The sequence below is a fragment of the Hypanus sabinus genome, chromosome 30 (assembly GCF_030144855.1).
Source record: "Hypanus sabinus isolate sHypSab1 chromosome 30, sHypSab1.hap1, whole genome shotgun sequence".
NCBI lineage: Eukaryota > Metazoa > Chordata > Chondrichthyes > Myliobatiformes > Dasyatidae > Hypanus > Hypanus sabinus.
Window position 1 is genome coordinate 35,441,111 of NC_082735.1, and position 19,649 is coordinate 35,460,759.

The window sequence follows — 19,649 nt, forward strand, 5'->3', positions numbered from 1 at the left end:
ATTGAATTGATTTGACGGATCTGGTTCATTAAATACAGATCCTTTATGCCAGCTGAAAAACACTGAATAAAACTGGAGTTCTGATAAAATCCATCAGTTTAGCAAAATGAATGGATTGAAATCCTATGGATTCTATAATTAATACCAGATTCATTATGCAAGTTTTGGGCCAGACTGAAAAGCAGAAAATCTACCCAACTCTGCTTATCACCACCTTTCTGTGACCTTTCCACATGCTCTGATTAGTAGCAATGTTTGTGTAATATTCTGTTACAATCAAAGAAAACTTCCTCAATTATAAAATGGGAAAGAATGAAACATTCTTTGCCATGCACTTTCATTTCATCCATCTATCTATCTATCTATCTACTTATTTGTATTAGCACTGTCTGTCTTCTTTTTCACATTCATTGCTTGTTAGTCTTTGTGTGTAGTTTTTCAATGATTCTATTGCATTTCTGTTTTACCATGCCTGTATGCAAGAAAATGAATCTCAGGTGACATCTACTATATGTACTTTGATAATAAATCTGCTTTGAACTTCTTGAAATTTGAATCAATGTTGTCATCTTTCTACTACATGTCTATGGCCCCTTCTTTAGCTTCACCATTGGTCATTGAATATTTCAGCTACTTAGAACTAAATTTTGTATTTCTTCTGACCGTAACCGTAATCAGAAGAAATGCAAAAGGACAGGGGGTCTCAACCTTCTTTATGCCACAGGCCTGTATCATTAACTGAGGGCCCTAAGTTGGGAATCCCTGCACTAGGAGCAGAATTAGGCCATTCAGTCCATCAAGTCTGTTCTGCCATTTGATCATTTGATTTATTTCCCTTTCAATGCCCGATTCACCTTCCACCTGTTAAATGACCGTTGAAGCTTTTTTTTTTACCAAGCTATTGGTCAACTGTCCTGATTCAGGCCACATTTTTAGACAAGTTACTCAGCAGATGAAATACTTCATGTATTCGTCCTGTTGACAGTCTGATTAGAATCATTTTAGCCCCCCTATGTTATTTTAAAATATGAGATTGGTTTTAAAAACGATAACTTCAGCTCTGGATTTAGAGGCAACGCTGCGTGAGCTAGGCCGATTCATTCTGCTTTGGTTCACAGAAACAGAATCATAGGTACACCAGTCAATATCAGTGTGTGCAATGCCGCTAGAAATGCTCCTAATTTTGAAAATGCGTGAGTTTCTCTCTCAGTTTTATTATAATCGTTTGCACGTTTACAAGATTCACCCCCTCAAACACCCCCCACCCCACCCCCGTCATTTTCATTGGCTGTCTGCTTTCCTTTGAGATAAGGGACCGTACTTTCTGGGTCACTTGCTCTTCGGGTCCGCGAGTTGGAGCAACAGGTCGCCACAATGAAGAAAATCTTGATTTGTCTCCTCTTTTGCTGCCTGGTGGCTCATCTGAACGCGAATCAAAAACCTATTGATCAGGGGAAGGTATGGTTGCTCTCTGCAAATGAATTTAACAATGTTTTCACAGGATTGAGATGATGCCGATTTGATTTAATAGCTTGTAGTCAGGCTTTTACTAAGTCGGGACCGGATATAATAGGACGAAATACATTGAATCGTGACATAAAACGCAAGCGCTGAAAAAAAGACAGGTCGTAGTATTGAAATTCACTTTAGATTTCAGCGCGTGGTGAGATTCCTGAGACAGCAGTTCATCCAAGTACGTGATTCCAGGTTCACCCGAGTACGCGAGATAACTCAGTCTAAACGACTGTTGACTTCTTCCCCCCCCCCCCCCCCCCATGGATGCTGCCGGACCTGCTGAGTCCCTTCAGCATTTTGAGTATGTTGCTTTGGATTTCCAGCCTCTGCATGATTTTGTTTCATGATATGTATTCGTTTAATAAATAACGTTTAACACGTATTCGTTCACTATGCTCCTACCCCGCAGACAGGAGAGAAAGCTTTCTTTAAAAAAAATACAGTCCCCCAGGATACCGCATCGACAGCCGAACCTCTCTGTCAACTGAAAACCTTTTTCCTGTTTCCGAATAGTCCTGTTCTCTGAAAACGTTCTGGGACTATTTCTATTTTGTGTTTAAGTGTACTTTTTTTTTAAAAAAAAACTGTAGTCGCTGAAACAAAAAAAAAGGAGAATGAAGTCAGGGAGACTGTCGGATAACAGATTCCGATCGGTCTCAAGCACCTGTTTCCTGATCTACTTTTTTGAGTGTTTCAAAAGAGACGGTCATTGCGTTGGATTTAGAAGTTCTCGAACTAATTCTTTGCCGTCGGTTTTAACTCTTCATCTGTCTTCTGCCTAGGTCAGGATTTCAAGTGGTCCCCAGTTGTAGACCATTTTCGATGAGGTCTTTGGAGCTTCTGTTAGCGTTTCTGTAGCACTGGGTTTTTACGGGCTGGGGTTGCTAATCCCATGCCCCAACCCTCCTCCTTTCGCAGCCGGGTTTGCCACTACCCATAGCGGAGTTATTTCTCTCCATAGACTCTGCCTAACCTACTGAGTCCCTCCAACATTTTGTGTCACTTTGGATTTCCGGCCGCTGCTGCAGAATCTTTTGTGTTTAAAGCCAACTTGCTTTGACTCTTTTTCGGTTCCGATGTGGGTCTTCGAATTGAATTATTAACTCGTTATCTTTCAACAGATGCTGCCTGGTTTACTCAGTGTTTCCTACACTTTTGGTTTTGATTTCAGATTTTCAATTTATTTATTTCCCTGTTTGATAACTAAATTCCTGGGTGTGATTGATTCCGCGCACACTGCAAGTTTAATAAACGTTTCTTCTCGGGATGTTACGTACCCCGTAACTGGGTCACTTACCAGCAAAGATAGAGAGGTCCGTTGAAGTCTGATGGTACTATTTTTAACAGTATTTATTGACAAAGGGGCACAAAATAAGATCAATGCAAACATACAGATAATATACGTCGTCAATACTAAATCTAAAAGCGCGGGTATAATAATAATAATCAATAAGAAATAAGCTCTATCGTTGTCTGGGGGATAATGTATTGTCCGATGGAAATATAAAAGTCACTGTTAGTTCGTTCAAGCTGCAGCGTTTTTGGGTTTAAGAGAGAGAGATGGTTTAAACTTGCCCAGGTCTTTTATGATGCTAAAAGCCGTTTTCCCGTGGTAAAAGCCACCGGTTTCCGGGGCAAATGGAAACGGACGCACGTGGCCTCCCCACCGGCTTCCGCTATTACGGGATTGCTTGCGTTTCTTCTGGTGCGCCTGAGGGGCTGTTCCCACAAACCCTCTTTTATCCTGACTCACAGGGTCTCAGATGTCAATCAGGTTGTGGTGAGGCAATCCCTCCCTCAACCAGCCCACTTTGCCTGAGGGCTTCCACGTAGCCCGGTATGGCAATACACAAGTTCGTCTTCCAGAGACAATGGCCGTTTCCCGTAGCTTTATATCACCGGGGGAACGAGACATTCCGCACGTCTCTCTCTCATTTCCTGGGTCTCCTGACCCAAATCAATAGTGATCTTGCGATTCTCACAAAGGAGGGAGCTACCCGCACCCTTCGGCCCAGCAGAGCTGTGGTCCATGCATAACAGGGACAAAACCATCTCTTCGACGCTGACGTAAGAATGTGTATGTACTTTTGTCATCTGTGAGTTTTGGGGGCTTGTGTCAAGTTAATCTGACTGCAAGTGCACAGAAATAAGATCTAATAGTATTCTTAAACCCACCACACTCCACACCCTCACCGTCGTTATTCATCTCTCTCTCTCCCTCCCTCCCTCCCTCTCTCTCCCCCTTTCTCATTTCCCACAGGGGAACCAGAACGTGCCCCTATATATTCAAAACTGCACAATTTGAAATTCCAGGAATAACGTCAACTTGAGACCAAAGATCGAGGGCTCGCTGTCTCAAAGTGCAGACGTCGTCACGGCTGGTGACGTGAAAAGGAAATTCCATAAAAAAGATTCTAATCCTCTCATTCTCTCACTCGCATCCATCGGTCCATTTATTTATTTAGAGATACAGCTCGGAACGGGCGCTTCCAGCCACCTCCGCAACCCCTGACAAACCCCAGTTTAACCCTAGCCTATTTACAGGTCAATTTACAATGGCCAATTAACTTACCCCCATACGTCTTTGGATTGTGGGAGGAGACCGGAGCACTTGGGGAAAACCCACTCATTCCAAGGGAAGGACGTACAGGGACCCCTTAACAGAGGACGCTGAAGTTGAGCCTTGAACTCCACTGCCCCGAGCTGTAATGGTGTTGCATTAACCGCTACCCTACCACGCGCCACGCGTCCGTCCCCCCCACCCGGAGTAAAATCAACTTGAGACCGAAGGTTGAGGGCTCACAGTCTCAAGGTGCAGTCGCTGTCACTGCTGGTGATGTGAGAAGGGAATTCCATAATGACGTTGTAAGTAGGTGGAAAGGAGGGCTTAAAGGAGTTGCCAAGAGAACGATGGCATTTGTGATCTTTCTGCCTCACACTGGTCCCCCTAAAGCGTGGTCATTCTGGAACATTCTAAATTCAACTATTCACTCCACTTGTTTGATTGACAGAGGTGACATACGGTCGGAAGGTGCTGAATCATTGCGGATAGAGCTAAGAGTAAAAAGACCCAAATGGGAGTTGTATACAAACCTCCAAAACAGTAGTAAGGGTGTGGCCTACAAATTGCAATGCCAAAAGGTTAGTGCTGTATGGCAGGAGGGGCAATTTCTAGAGTACATACCAGATAGCTTTTTAAGAATAGCACATGGTTGAGCACAGTGGAAGATCAACTATTCTGAATTGGGTGCTGTGTAATGAACCAGAATTGATTAGAGACCGTAAAGTAAAAGAACCCTTACAGACAAGTGATCATCCTGAAATTTGAAAAGGGGAAGCTAAAGTCAGGTGTATCACTATTACAGTGGAGTAAAGGGAATTACAGAGGCTGGAAAAAAGAAGTTTGACCAGAATTGATTGATAAAGAACACTGGCAGGGATGATGGCAGAGCAGCAATGGCTGGAATTTCTGGAAGAATTCAGATATATACGTCCAAAAGAGGAAGAAGTATTCGAAAGGGAAGATGACATTAACCATGGCTAACAAGAGAAGTCAAAGCCAACATAAAAGCCAAAGAGAGGGCATATAAGAGAGCAAAAATTAGTGGGAAGTTAAAGGATTGGGAAGCTTTTAAAAACCAACAGAAGGTAACTTAAAAAGTCATTAAGAAGGTAAAGATGGAATATGAAAGTAAACTAGCTAATAATATTAAAGAGGATAGCAAAAGTTTCTTCAGATATGTAGGGTGTAAAAGAGTGGTGAGAGTGGATATCTGAATGCTGGAAAACAATACTGGAGAGGTAGTAATGGGGGACAAGGAAATAGCAGATGAACTGAATAAGTATTTCGCATCAGTCTTCATGCTGGAAGACACTAGCAGTCTGGTGGAAGTTCGAGGTGACAGGGGTCATGAGGTGTGTGAAGCTACCATAACTAGAGAGATGGTTCTTGGGAAACTAAAAGGTCTGAAACTAGATAAGTCACCTGGGCCAGATGGTGTAGACCCTAGAGTTCTGAAAGAGGTGGTGGAGAGATTGTGGAGGCATTAGCAATGATCTTTCAAGAATCACTAGATTCTGTAATGGCTCCGGAAGACTGGAAAATTGCAAATTTTGCTCCACTCTTCAAGAAGGAACAGAGGCAGAAGAAAGGAAACTATAGGCCAGTTAATCTGACCTCAGTGATTGGGAAGATGTTGGAGTTGATTATTAAGTATGAGGCACATGATAAAACAGTCAGCATGGTTTCCTCAAAGGAAAATCTTGCCTGACAAATCTATTGGAATTCTTTGGAGAAATAACAAGCAAGATAGACAAAGGAGAATCAGTTAGCCAGAGAGTGATGAGTCTGTGGACTTCTTTGCCACAGGCAGCTGTGGAAGCCAAGTGTTCATGTATGATAGATTTTTGATTTTTCAGGGCATGAAGGAATATGGGGAAAAGGCAGGAGACTGTGGCGGGAAGGAAAATTGGATCAGCTATGATGAAATGGTGGAGCAGTCTCAATGGGCCAAATGGCCTAATTCTGTCTCTATATCTTATGGCCTTATGATCTATGAGTGTTATTGAGCTGCCACCTCATAACAGCAGAGACCCTGCTTCAAATTGGACTTGGTTGTTGTCTGTGTGGAGATTGCATATTCTCCTTGAGAACCTGATTTGTAGAGAAAGGTAGAATAGGACAAGCAACACACACAAAATGCTGGAGGAACTCAGCAGGCCGGCAGCATTTATAGAAAAAAGTACAGGCAACGTTTTGGGCCAAAACCCTTCGGCAGGACAGGTTGACATTTTGGGCTGAGACCCTTCAGGCTAATTGCAAGCAGGCTTTTACCTTTGAGGTTAGGTGAGACTAGAACTCAAGGTCATAGGTTAAGGGTGAAAGATGAAATATTTGAGGGGAACTTCTTCACTCAGTAGGTGGTACACAGTTTTGATAGCAACATTGGGAAGAAGGTTGGATCAGTACATAGATGACAGGGGTTTTGATGGTAATGGTGCAGGTGTAGGTCAATGGGACTAGGCAGAATAACAGTTTGGCACGGTTAGATGGGCCGAAGAGTCTGCTTCTTTTCTGAGTGCTCTATGACTCTAAAATAGTAGTTGACAACTTCTCAAGAAGATAGCAAGGGAGTAGTCACCACCATTTAATACATAGTAATTACCCTAGTTTGGCCAAAGAGTAGCAGATTGAGAGATATGGGTGTTAGGGTGGAGATATATCTCTACCAAAGGAGGTGTAAGGCACTACTTCCCTCTGCTAACCTGCAGGTCACCTTTGGGTAAGGGGTGGCACCTGCTTAACCAACACCCCCCACCCCAATCAGGGTCACATGAAGCCATGGGAGCAGGTGGTAGGTGGTGCAGATCACAAATCCTGGTTATGTGACCACTGACACCAGGCAGACAATCTCTGAATAGTATTGATATTGGCTGGGCTTGCCCATCTTGTAAGCCACTTCTGTTGAAAAATTTTGTCAAGAACAATCATAGCCATGAGACCATGATTTACATCATTTTACATACATCATTTTATTTTTCATTTTCAATCTTTTTTTATTGATTTAAAAAAATTATATGAATAGATACAAATCAGAGAAGTTATATCAAATACATAATACAATAAATGTACAAAGAAAAGGATATACACTATCAAAATCATGTATAATATAATATTAGGCTAATATATATATATAAAGAGAACCACAACTCCTCTTGACAATTCATAGAAAAGAAAAGACTGGAAATTTTCTATTTATAAAAAAGAAAAAAAAAACACTAAACTAACCTAAACAAAAAAAAAGGGACTGGGCAAATTACAAAAAAAGAAAACATCCTTCTGGTTAAATCTGAAACTTTGCAGAGGGAGAAAACTTCCTTTAAACAAAATTACCTAAAAAAATAGAAAGGAGAAAAAGACAAATTAGATCATACATTGAATAAAAGGTCACCAGGTTTGCTCAAATTTGAAAGATGTTTCAAACGTCCGTCTTCTAATTTTCTCCAAGCTTAAACACGACATAATGGAGAGCCAGAAAAAAAAAGGTGGATTAGGATCCTTCCAATGCAACAAAATAGCCCTCCTAGCCTCTCCTAGTTGAAAAGGCTATCACATGTTGAGCGGAAGCAGTAACATTTCCTGCTTCTTTGATCACCTACATCAAATGACATGGCACATAAAGATGATGATGATTGTGAGATAATACTATCTCACTTCATGCTATTCCTTGGCCAAGTTAGGGCAATAAAAATATTAAGGTGCTTAGTGATAAAAGCACATAATCCTGGAAACACTCAGCAGGTCAGGCAGTATCTGTAGCAACAGGAATCATTTCAGGACCGAACTGGACAATGTGAAAGAAAGTTAGTTTTAAGTTGCAGAGAGGGTGGGCAAGGAATGGTAGGACAAGGAAAGTATCTCTGTAAAGGCAAGGCCTGGATTGCCTTATTGGCTTGCTCATAGTCCTAGAAAAGTACAGCACAGAAACTGGACCTTTGGCCCACCTAGTCCATGCTGGACCATTTAAACTGCCTCCTCCCCTCAGGATCATGCCCCTACCATCCAGGTGCCTATCCAAACTTCTCTTAAATGTTGAAATCAAGCCTGCATCCACCATTTGCACTTGCAGCTCATTTCACAACCTCACCACCCTCTGACTGAAGAAGTTTCCCCTCATGTTCCTCTTAAATTTTTCACCTTTCACTATTAACCCATGACCTCTAGTTGCAAAGCCATCCTGTTTGGATGGATAGATTAATGAAGGCTGTTAAGACAGAGAGAGAGAGAGATGAAAAAAAAGAATGTAAAAGTTGTAAATTGCGGGTTAGAGCCATTGGAGAGAGCTGGAACCCAAAGGGGAACATTTTAAATGTTCTGCAGACCAGACAATGTCCATAAAAGACAGAGTAAACTCTTGAATTACCATTACAGTCTGATAAACTTCCAGTAGAATGGTGATTTGTGTTAGAAACAGAAAGTGAGTCACCTGAATTTTTTGAATTTGATGGAGTTTTGAAGCCAGCAATGTGGTCAGATAGAAGATGAAATATTTCCCTTCCACCTTTAAGTTGGGCTTCATTGTTCTGATCTGGATTTCATAACTTTTGCAACTTTCTTATGGGCATCAGTGAGTAATGATTGGTGAGTTAAAGTCCCACTTCATCCAGATATGCATATACACCTTGATGCCAACATAGGAGATCCAACTGGAATCTGCAGCAAGGAAGGCAAACTGCTGGAGGAACTTGGCAGCCTCTGGAAAGCGAAGGGGTATTTGAAGTTTTGAATTGGTACCCTATATCAGGATTGAGATTATAGAGCGTCTCCAGGTAACTCAGATGAGTAACACAATTTTGCTGCTGTTTAAATGGTGTTAACCACATGCTCTTCTCCTTACGGGGGAAGAATCATGACTGAACACAGTGGTAAAGGGAGTAACTTGTTGAACCCAGTGGTATGGGTGTGACCTGCCTTGGTTGTTGTGTAGCTCTTGCCTGTTATTCGGTCAGGTTGCAGCCTCTACGGTTTTGTAGAAACTGGGAAGGGATCAGGGCAGGATTTATTTCTTTTAGCTGATTCCATCTGGGTAGCCTTCAACCTGATGGCATGCACATCAATGTTTCAAACCTCTGGTAATTTTTCCCCTTCCCCCTCTTCTCCTATTCCCTATCCCCTTCCCATCTCCTCACCTGCCTATCACCTCCCTCTGGTGCCCCTCCTGCTCCCCTTTCTCCATAGTCCGCTCTCTTCTCCTATCACATTCCTTCTTCTCCCGCTCTTTGCCTTTTCCACCCATCACATGCAGCGCTGCGTAAATTTCTCAAAACACTGACTGTTTATTCATTTCCATAGGTGCTGCCTGACCTGCTGAGTTCATCCAGCATTTTGTGTGTGTTGCTTACATATAACTGAGCTGCCTAAGACTTTAGCACAATACTATAAGCTGCTCTTTTATATAATTTCCTCCCTGGGTTAATTTCAATTTGATTTGAAGCATACAATGGAAAGACATCCATCTCATTCCTCTATTTATTTGCCCTTGAAACACCAATATCTGTGAGTATTAGATTTTTGTTAAGGTTGGTAAATATTTATACAGTGCTGCACAAAAGCCTTAGGCATCATAGCAATTTATATGTGGCTAAGACTTTGTACAGTACTGTAACAGCTTCTCATATCAACTATCCACCTATCTTCCCCGTCTCGGCTTCACCGATCACCATCTAGACTGTTGTCCTTCCTCACCCACCACCTCCTTATTCTGGCTCCTTTCCTCCATCCTTCCCAGTCCTGACGAAGGGCCTCAGCCCGAAACATCGACTGTTGATTGTTGACGTCAGCGTCGAGCACGCACTTTAAAAGGCAGGACTTCTTTTCAGAGCGGGCAGCGTCGAGTGGGCAGCGGAGTCCTGGGCTTTGGCTAAGTGGGCTTCGGCGTAAGGGGACTTAGGTAAGCCTGTGTGATTGCTCGCTGAGGGGAAGAAGGTAAGGTTGCTAGGTGCTTTTTAGACTTATTCTATCAATCCAGTTCAGGTATGGGGGAGACATTCAGAGCAGTGGTGTGCTCCGTATGCAGTATGTGGGAAGTCAGGGTCAACACAGTTGTCCCTGATGACCACACCTGCAAAAGGTGCGTCCAGATGCAGCTCCTATCAGCCCAAGTTAGGGAGTTGGAGCAGGAGCTGGATGAATTACGGATCATTCGGGAGGCAGAGGCGGAGATAGATAGGAGTTATCAGGAGGTAGTCACACCAAAAAACCAAGAAGTAGGCAGATGGGTGATGGTCCAGAGAGGCAGGGGGAGCAGGCAGAGAGAGCAGAGCACCCCTGCGGCCATTCCCATTAACAATAAGAATACCGTACTGGATACTGTTGATGGGGATGACCTACCAGGAATGAGTTGTAGTGGTCCTGCCTCTGGCACAGAGGTTGAACCCTCAACTAGGAAGGGGAGGAGGGAAGAGAAGAGAGCGATAGTTTTAGGGGATTCTATAGTCAGGGGGGCAGATAGGAGATTTTGTGGGGCAGATCGGGAGTCTCGGATGGTATGTTGCTTCCCTGGTGGCAGGGTCCGGGACATCTCAGATCGGGTGCAGGCTATTCTTGAGAACGAGGGCATGAACCCAGATGTAGTGGTCCATGTAGGGACCAACAATGTAGGTAAGGTGAGTGAGGGGGTCCTGCTTAGAGAGTTCAGGGAGTTAGGAGTGAAGCTGAAAGGCAGGACCTCCAGGGTGACAATCTCGGGATTGCTACCTGTGCCACGTGCGAGTGAGGCGAAGAATAGAATGATTATGCACATTAATACGAGGCTGAGAGCATGGTGCAGGAAGGAAGGGTTCAGGTTTTTGGATAATTGGTCTTTGTTCCAGGGACGTTGGGATCTGTTTTGAAGGGACGGTCTACATCTGAACTGGAGGGGTACTAACATTCTTGCAGGAATGTTTGCCAGTGCTGCTCGGGGGGGGGGGGGGTTTAAACTAGATGTGCAGGGGGCAGGGATCCAGAATACGAGTGAAGATGATATGATGAAGGATAAGGGACAGGTGGGGAATACACGTTTTCCAAATATTAATTGTGTAAAGGAGAAAGGTGAGACAGAACATGTGTTGGAAAAGTTACATGTACAGAGGGTTGGTCAGAAGGAGCGTGGGGTTAAATGTGTAGAAGGTTTGGGTGGTCTTGAGAAGGTCATCAAAATTCAAGGTGCAATTAGCCCGATGGAAGTTCAAGGAGCTGGGTTAGGTACAATAGACAGTGTTTTAAGCAAAGAGAGGAGGAATGGGCTAAGAATTCTATACCTGAATGCGCGTAGTGTCAGAAATAAGACAGATGAGCTTGAAGCTTAGATGAAAATGGGGAACTACGATATTGTTGGGATAACGGAAACATGGCTGCAAGGGGATCAGGCCTGGGAATTGAGTGTACCAGGGTATATGTGCTATCGTAGAGACAGAAATATGGGAAGAGGGGTTGGGGTGGCCCTGTTGGTGAGGAATGAGATTCAGTCCTTAGCAAGGGGTGACTTAGGAACAGGGGAAGCAGAGTCTGTGTGGATTGAGCTGAGGAACAGTAAGGGTAAAAAGACCCTAGTGGGTGTTGTGTACAGGCCCCTAAACAGTAGCGTGGATATTGGGTACAAGTTGATTAGGGAGTTAACATTGGCATGTGCTAAAGGTAATGCAGTCGTTATGGGAGATTTCAACATGCAGGTGAACTGGGAGAATCAGGTAGGTGCTGGACCCCAGGATAGGGAGTTTGTGGAGTGTCCAAGGGATGTATTTTTGGAACAGCTTGTGCTTGAGCCAACCAGGAACGAGGCTATTTTGGACGGTGATGTGTAATGAACAGGAATTGATAAGTGATCTTGAAGTAAAGGAGCCATTAGGAAGTAGTGATCATAACATGATAAGTTTTTATCTACAATTTGAGAGGGATAAGGGCAGATCAGAGGTGTCAGTGTTGCAATTAAATAAAAGAGACTACGGAGCCATGAGGGAAGAGCTGGCCAAAGTTAAATGGGCGGATGCCCTGGCAGGAAAGACAGTGGATCAGCAGTGGCAGATATTCTTGGGGATAATACAAAAGATGCAAAAGCAGTTCATTCCAATGAGAAGGAAGGATTCAAAGAGGGGGAAGGGGCTACAGTGGTTGACAAAGGAAGTCAGAGATTGTATAGCATTAAAGAAAAAGAAGTATGACAGGGCTAAGATGAGTGGGAATACAGATGATTGGGAAAGTTTTAAGGAACAGCAGATCTTAACTAAAAAAGCAATACGGAGAGAAAAAATCAGGTATGAGCTCAGTCTAGCCAGGAATATAAAAGGGGATAGCAAAAGCTTTTTTAGCTATGTGAAGAGAAAGAAGATAGTTAAGAACAATGTTGGCCCCTTGAAGAATGAATTGGGAGAAATTGTTATGGGAAGCAGGGAAATGGCAACAGAATTTAATGCATACTTTAGATCTGTCTTCACCAGGGAGGACACAAGCAATCTCCCAGATGTATGGATGGGCCAGGGTCATAAGATATCAGAGGAATTGAAACAGATTGACATTAGGAAAGAAACTGTGATGAATAGACGGATAGGACTGAAGGCTAATAAATCCCCGGGTCCAGATGGTCTGCATCCGAGGGTTCTAAAAGAGGTGGCTCAGGAAATTGCGGATGCATTGGTAATCATTTTCCAATGTTCCTTAGATTCAGGATCAGTTCCTGAAGATTGGAGAGTGGCTAATGTTATCCCACTTTTCAAGAAGGGAGGGAAGGAGAAAACAGAGAACTATCGCCCTGTTAGCCTAACGTCAGTCGTGGGGAAGATGCTTGAGTCCATTATTAAGGACGAAATAGTGGGATATCTTGATGGCAGTAATAGGATTAGGCCGAGCCAGCATGGATTTACCAAGGGCAAATCATGCTTGACTAATCTGTTGGAGTTTTTTGAGGGTGTAACAAGGATGTTAGACAAGGGTAAGCCAGTGGATGTAGTGTACCTAGATTTTCAGAAGGCATTCGATAAGGTGCCACATAGGAGATTGGTGAGTAAAATCAGAGCTCATGGCATTGGGGGCAGGGTTTCAGCATGGATAGAAAACTGGTTGGCAGATAGAAAGCAAAGGGTAGCAGTGAATGGGTGTTTCTCGGACTGGCTGGAGGTGACTAGTGGGGTACCACAGGGCTCTGTATTGGGACCACAGCTCTTTACGATTTATGTCAATGATTTAGATGAGGGCATTGAAAACTATATCAGCAAGTTTGCTGATGATACTAAACTGGGTGGCAGTGTGACATGCGAAGAGGACGTTAGGAGAATACAGGGAGACTTGGATAGGCTGGGTGAGTGGGCAGATACTTGGCAGATGTCATTCAATGTGAATAAATGTGAAGTTATCCACTTTGGAAGCTGGAACAAGAGGACAGAGTATTGTCTGAACGGTGTAGAGTTAGGTAAGGGAGAAATGCAAAGAGACCTAGGAGTCCTAGTTAATCAGTCAATGAAGGTGAATGAGCAAGTGCAACAGGCAGTGAAGAGGGCAAATGGAATGTTGGCCTTTATTACAAGGGAATTGAGTACAAGAGCAAGGATGTCCTTTTGCATTTGTACAGGGCCCTGGTGAGACCACACCTGGAATATTGTGTACAGTTTTGGTCTCCAGGTTTAAAGAAGGACATTCTGGCAATTGAGGAAATGCAGCGTAGATTCACTAGGTTGATTCCTGGGATGGCAGGGCTGTCGTACGCAGAGAGATTGGAGAGATTGGGCTTGTACACACTGGAATTGAGGAGATTGAGAGGGGATCTGATTGAAACGTTTAAGATAATTAAAGGATTTGATAGGATTGAGGCAGGAAATATGTTCCAGATGTTGGGAGAGTCCAGTACCAGAGGGCATGGATTGAGAATAAGAGGTCAGTTATTTAAAACAGAGTTGAGGAAAAACTTCTTCTCCCAGAGAGTTGTGGAGGTGTGGAATACACTGCCTCGGAAGATGGTGGAGGCCAATTCTCTGGATGCTTTCAAGAAGGAGCTAGATAGATATCTGATGGATAGGGGAATCAAGGGATATGGGGACAAGGCAGGGACTGGGTATTGATAGTGAATGATCAGCCCTGATCTCAGAATGGCGGTGCAGACTCGAGGGGCCGAATGGTCTACTTCTGCACCTATTGTCTATTGTCTATTGATTCATTTCCATAGAAGCCTCCTGGCCTGCTGAGCTCCTCCAGCATTTTGTGTGTGAGTGTGTGTGTTTGTGTGGGCGGTAACCAGACTTGCAGCATCTGCAGAATCTCTTGTGCTCTCCTTTTAGATTCTCCTGCCAATTCTCTTGGCAGCAAACATTGGTGGCACCTCACATTCGGACTGGTACCTGACTGCAGGCTCTCCAGAACGCTCACTTCCACATTGTAAGGAAGGGAGAACTGAGTCAAGGGGAAACTGCAGGAATGAGTCACTTCCTCATGTGGGCTCTCATGTTTAGGTGTGGGAACCTTCAATAGCAAGCCAGGAATGATTTTGATCAGAAGTTAGACAAGGGAACTCACTGAGGTGATTAATACTTAAACTTGCCCTGCTCTGGTCACAGTTTGCACTGTCCATAGTGGAACCCAGACCGCCATGTAAAGATGGCAAGCAGAGTTTACACATAGGAATTCGACCGAGTGTCACCACAAGATGGAAAATTCTCCTAAGCTAGGGCCCTGTGAGGAGCGATAAGGAACACCTGTTTGAATAGTACAGGTGACTCAGAAGTTCCAGTCCATCAAAATAAACTTAATAAGGTTAAGCAATTAACAATACAGTAAAACAACAGCTAACTGATTAAGATACTCTAGAAATGTTGGAGCAAATCGCTCTCCAGCCCCCCTGCACAGGCCCAAAGAACTCATTATTGTCCGAGTCCTTGCACTTCATCCGCCACCTCAAGTTCACGTGCTGCAGTATCATTGTTACAGGCTATTGATGACTTCCACTGGGAACAAACAGATGCCCCTTGTCTCCCTGAAGTTCTATGACTTGGATCTCCTTCCGCAGCCATGACATCCAAGGTGTCCATCCTTCTGATCAAGAGAAGCTCTCAGAATCAGAATCAGGTTTATTATCACTGACGTACGTTGTGAAATGTGCAAGTGCAGTGGTACAGTGCAATGCATAAAATATACTATAAACTATAATAAAAAAATATATATTTAAAATAATGAATTAAATAAATAGTGTGAAAAATAGTGAGGTAGCATTCATGAGTTCATTGTCCATTCAGAAATCTGATGATGGAGGGGAAGAAGCTGTTTGTAAAACATCGTGTGCCTGTCTTCAGGTTCCTGGACCTGCCCACTGGTGGTAGCAATGAGAAAAGGACATGTCTTGAGTTGTTGGTCTTTGATGATGTCCTCAATGATGGGGTGGCTGAGTTTCCTCTCTGGCTACCTTCCCCACAACCAGTCCTTGTTATATTTGTTACATAGTGCAGTTATGATGTATTGTATTCTGGTTAATTAGAACCAGTACGTTTTGGCCCAATTAAGTTGTTGTGCCATACAGCTGAAGTTTCATGGAAACAGTTAAAAAGGTATAAAAAAACAAACTACAGTTTAACTAATTAACAAGTTATGTATTTAAACAAAATACAGAACACTATCGATACTACTACAGTACTATAAAACTCTCGTTCCTAATAGTTATTGTTGGAGGAATTCGATCAGTGTACATTGCTGCATTCTTTTGATTGACTGTAAACGAACAACATTAGCACCGATAATAGACTGCCTTCATACAATAGTTTTGACATTTGCCATCCTACAAATCTTCATTTTCATTGTAACATTCAAGATGATTGTTGATACCTTCAAATTCCTTGTAGCTCCTAACTTGTGGAAGTAGTGAAATCTTTTCATTTTCACCCCCGGCCGTTTCTGTCATCTCCAAGCCTGAATGCTTGAAACTGCAGTGAGCAAAGCAGTTCTGAATTGTCTTACCACTTATTCCGCACCAATTCCCAGTGACAAAAATCACAGCATTTTTAACACAAATATGTGCTTCTGATGATATTCAAAAAATATTTGCTCTGAACATGGTGTAGAGGTTAATGGCCAAGCAAGTGCTTGAGACTGACGCTAGTTAGAAACTGTTCGGCAAAGGTCTCTTGCCCCAATTAAGTGGCACAGTGTCACAGGAAACAATCAAGATCCCGCTTATTTTCTTGATTAGTTTTTGTTCTTTAACCCAAATAAATGGCTATCCTGATTAACCAATGGCCCAATTAACCTGAATCTATTGCACTTAAAGTGTTGACATTGTGGCTTTCGGATAAAACATTTAATCGGAAATCTTTTTCTATGGACTCTGCTAAGTTTTTAAAAATTAGAGAGAAAAAAAAATTCTGTGTTGGCTCATTTTCTATTTTCCTTTTGCAGTTGAATTATACAAGCAGTGTGGAAGACCCAAAAGGAAATGGAGCTGTCGTATGTATCCCAGCCACTGCCGTGGTCCTGCTTCTGTCCCTGCTCCCAGTCGCCCTGCAGAAAGCTACGTGCTAACTCAGTGGCCCCCAGCAGCCATCTTCAGCCAGCTCATGTGTCGCCATGGAGACCATCCTGTCCTGCTAACCTTCATTCTCCAATGTGTGCTCAAGATCGGCCACCGAAATGAGTCCACTGATGTCTGATCACCGACTGACACCCGCTCCTCATTCTTCAGCCCACTCTACCTTTTACTGCCTGCCCTCCTGCATAAGTCCTGTAAATAATCTCACAAAACCACCATTGTCAAAAAGGAGAGAGAGAGATAATTGGCAGGTAACCTAAAATGTTGTGGAAGGTAATAGAACAGGAAGCAGAACAGCTTCATACTTCCCCATTCTCTGTAAGATATGTTGCCTGTTGGCTTCAAGCTATGTATAATTTCACAACAATAAAATCATTTTAATATTGTGCCAGTGTGTCCCTTTATTGACTGTACTTGATGCAATAAAATTGTCTTGCAGCACAAATGTTTTAGGCTTTGTTATCTAAATCCTCTCCTGACTTATTCCCAGGAGGCCTCCGGCGTTAACCGAAATGATACCATCTTCCTGTGATACAGAAATCCCTGCTTCCTCTTAATAAAGGCATTTGGAGATCGCTCAGCATATTTGATAGATTAGCGTGGTGATTCTATTCCTGCAGCAGTCAAAGAGCTGGGGAGAAGAGTGTTGGAGGACAGTGTTGGGGCAATTCAGACAAAATCACTTACCATTTTTTAATGAAAGCTAAGATATGTCTATTGAGGTAGCTGTTTCGAATAACTGGTGAGAGCCTGCTTAACGTTTTACAGTCATAGAGTACCACAGCATTCAAACAGGCCCTTCAGCTCATCTAGTCCATGCTACATGATAATTCTGCCTAATCACATTGACCTGCACCCGAGCCATAGCCCCCATACCCCTCTCATCCATGTACCTCTCCAAATTTCAAATTTCTAAACTGAACCCTCACCCACCACTTCCAATGGCAACTCGTTCCATGCTTTCACCAACCTCTGAGTGAAGTAGCTCCCCCTCATATTCTCCTTAAACTTTTCATCTTTCATCCTTAACCCATGGCCCTCGTTGTAGTCTCACACAACTTCAAAGGAAAAAAGTCTGCTTGCATTTACTCTATCTATACCACTCATAATCTTGTACACCTTTACCAGATCTCCCTTCATTCTCCTATGCTGCTGTAAATAGAAGTTCTAACTTCCCTTCTAACCTTCCTAATGTTATGCAGAATGTCACGCATGCCATGGTGAGCACAACACTAATACAACGTGGGGTGCGCTGGAATTTGGAGGTTCTGTTCCAGTGCTGCCTGTAAGGAGTTTGTACGTTCTCCCTGTGAACCAGATGGGTTTCCTCCAGGTGCTCTGGTTTACTTTCACAGTCCAAAAGCTTACCAAATGATCATTGTAAACAGGTAGGTTGCTGGGTGGGTGGGTTACGCAGCAGGTTGGGCCAAAAGAAAACCTGTTTTGCACTTTATCTGGAAGTAAATAAATAAATATGTGGCTACTAACTTATGGCTCCACTTGCATGGGAGTGTCATGCAATGAAGATGGGGGGGAGGTGCAGAGAGAGAGAGGGAGGGAGAGAGAGAGATAGTGTTTGTGTGTGTGTGTGTGAGCGCGCGCGTCTGTATACCCGCACTACTCTCTGGGGAGTCCCATACGAGGAATACTCACGCTGTAGACGTCCAACACTGTGATAGACCCTGTGGCTTGAGCTATTGGGGGGAGCAGGACAAGGCCATCAATGGGAATTATGGGGAAGAAGTGGCTCGGGAAAGAACTGAAGATCAACTCTATTTAGTGTTACAGATGAGAAACAGTTATCATCAATTCCCAGACAATGCCAGCCAGACTCCGGCCTTTCACTGTCCGCAATGATGATTTTCAGTGCATCCCAAGGACATTATAGCCAGTGACATATTCTTTTCTGAAACACGTACTTAATAACTGAAAGGAAAGGTTTTCTACACCTAACAAGATCCCAATGTTACAGAAGGAGCAGCTGCAGGGATATTGACTGGAAGGAAGTAAAATATTAAATAGAATGCTTAAGTGAATCTGGTGACAGAAACAATGGTTGGTGTTTCCATTCCTCATTTCATCATCTCAGTAGCAAAAACAAGAGTCCACCAGTAATCACCATCTCGGTACCGGGCGTCCAACAGAACAACGTTCCACCAGTAATCACCATCTCGGTACCGGGCTTCCAACAGAACAACATTCCACCAGTAATCACTGTCTCAGTACCGGGTTTCCAACAGAACAACGTTCCACCAGTAATCACCATCTCGGTACCGGGCTTCCAACAGAACAACATTCCACCAGTAATCACTGTCTCAGTACCGGGCTTCCAACAGAACAACATTCCACCAGTAATCACTGTCTCAGTACTGGGCTTCCAACAGAAAAACGTTCCACCAGTAATCACCATCTCAGTACCAAAAACAACCATACACCAGTAATCAACATCACAGTACCGGGCCTCCAAAAGAAGAACATTCCACAAGTAATCACCATCTCATTACTGGGCTTCCAACAGAACAATGTTCCACCAGTAATCACCATCTCAGTCCTGGGCCTCCAAAAGAACAAGGTTCCACCAGTAATGACCATCTCAGTACCAAAAACAATGTACTACCAGTATTCACCATCTCAGTACCGGGCCTCCAACAGAACAACGTTCCACCAGTAATCACCATCTCAGTATCAAGAACAAACTTCCACCAGTAATCAACTTCTCAGTACCAAAAACAATGTTGCAACTGTAATCACCACCTCAGTACCAAAAACAACGTTCCATCAGTAATCACCATCTCAGTAGCGGGCTTCCAACAGAACAACGTTCCACCAGTAATCACCATCTCAGTACCAAGAACAACCTTCCATCAGTAATCACCACCTCAGTACCAAAAACAACGTTCCACCAGTAATCACCATCTCAGTAGCAGAAACAATGTTCCACCAGTAATCACCTTCACAATAGCAAAAACAACATTCCACCAGTAATCACCATCTCAGTACCAAAAACAACGTTCCACCAGTAATCACCTTCTAAATAGCAAAAACAACGTTTCACCAGTAATCACCATCTCAGTACTGGGCGTCCAACCGAAC

At 43.3% G+C, this 19,649-nt stretch overlaps 1 long non-coding RNA gene across 1 annotated transcript; it reads left to right on the plus strand.

Annotated features, from left to right (window-relative positions):
* The first annotated feature begins 1,323 nt into the window (after positions 1 to 1,323).
* On the plus strand, positions 1,324 to 16,942 carry LOC132383363 (uncharacterized). Its single transcript, XR_009508643.1, has 2 exons — positions 1,324 to 1,458; positions 16,427 to 16,942. It is a non-coding gene; the product is annotated as an uncharacterized LOC132383363 (long non-coding RNA).
* Positions 16,943 to 19,649: the final 2,707 nt, after the last annotated feature.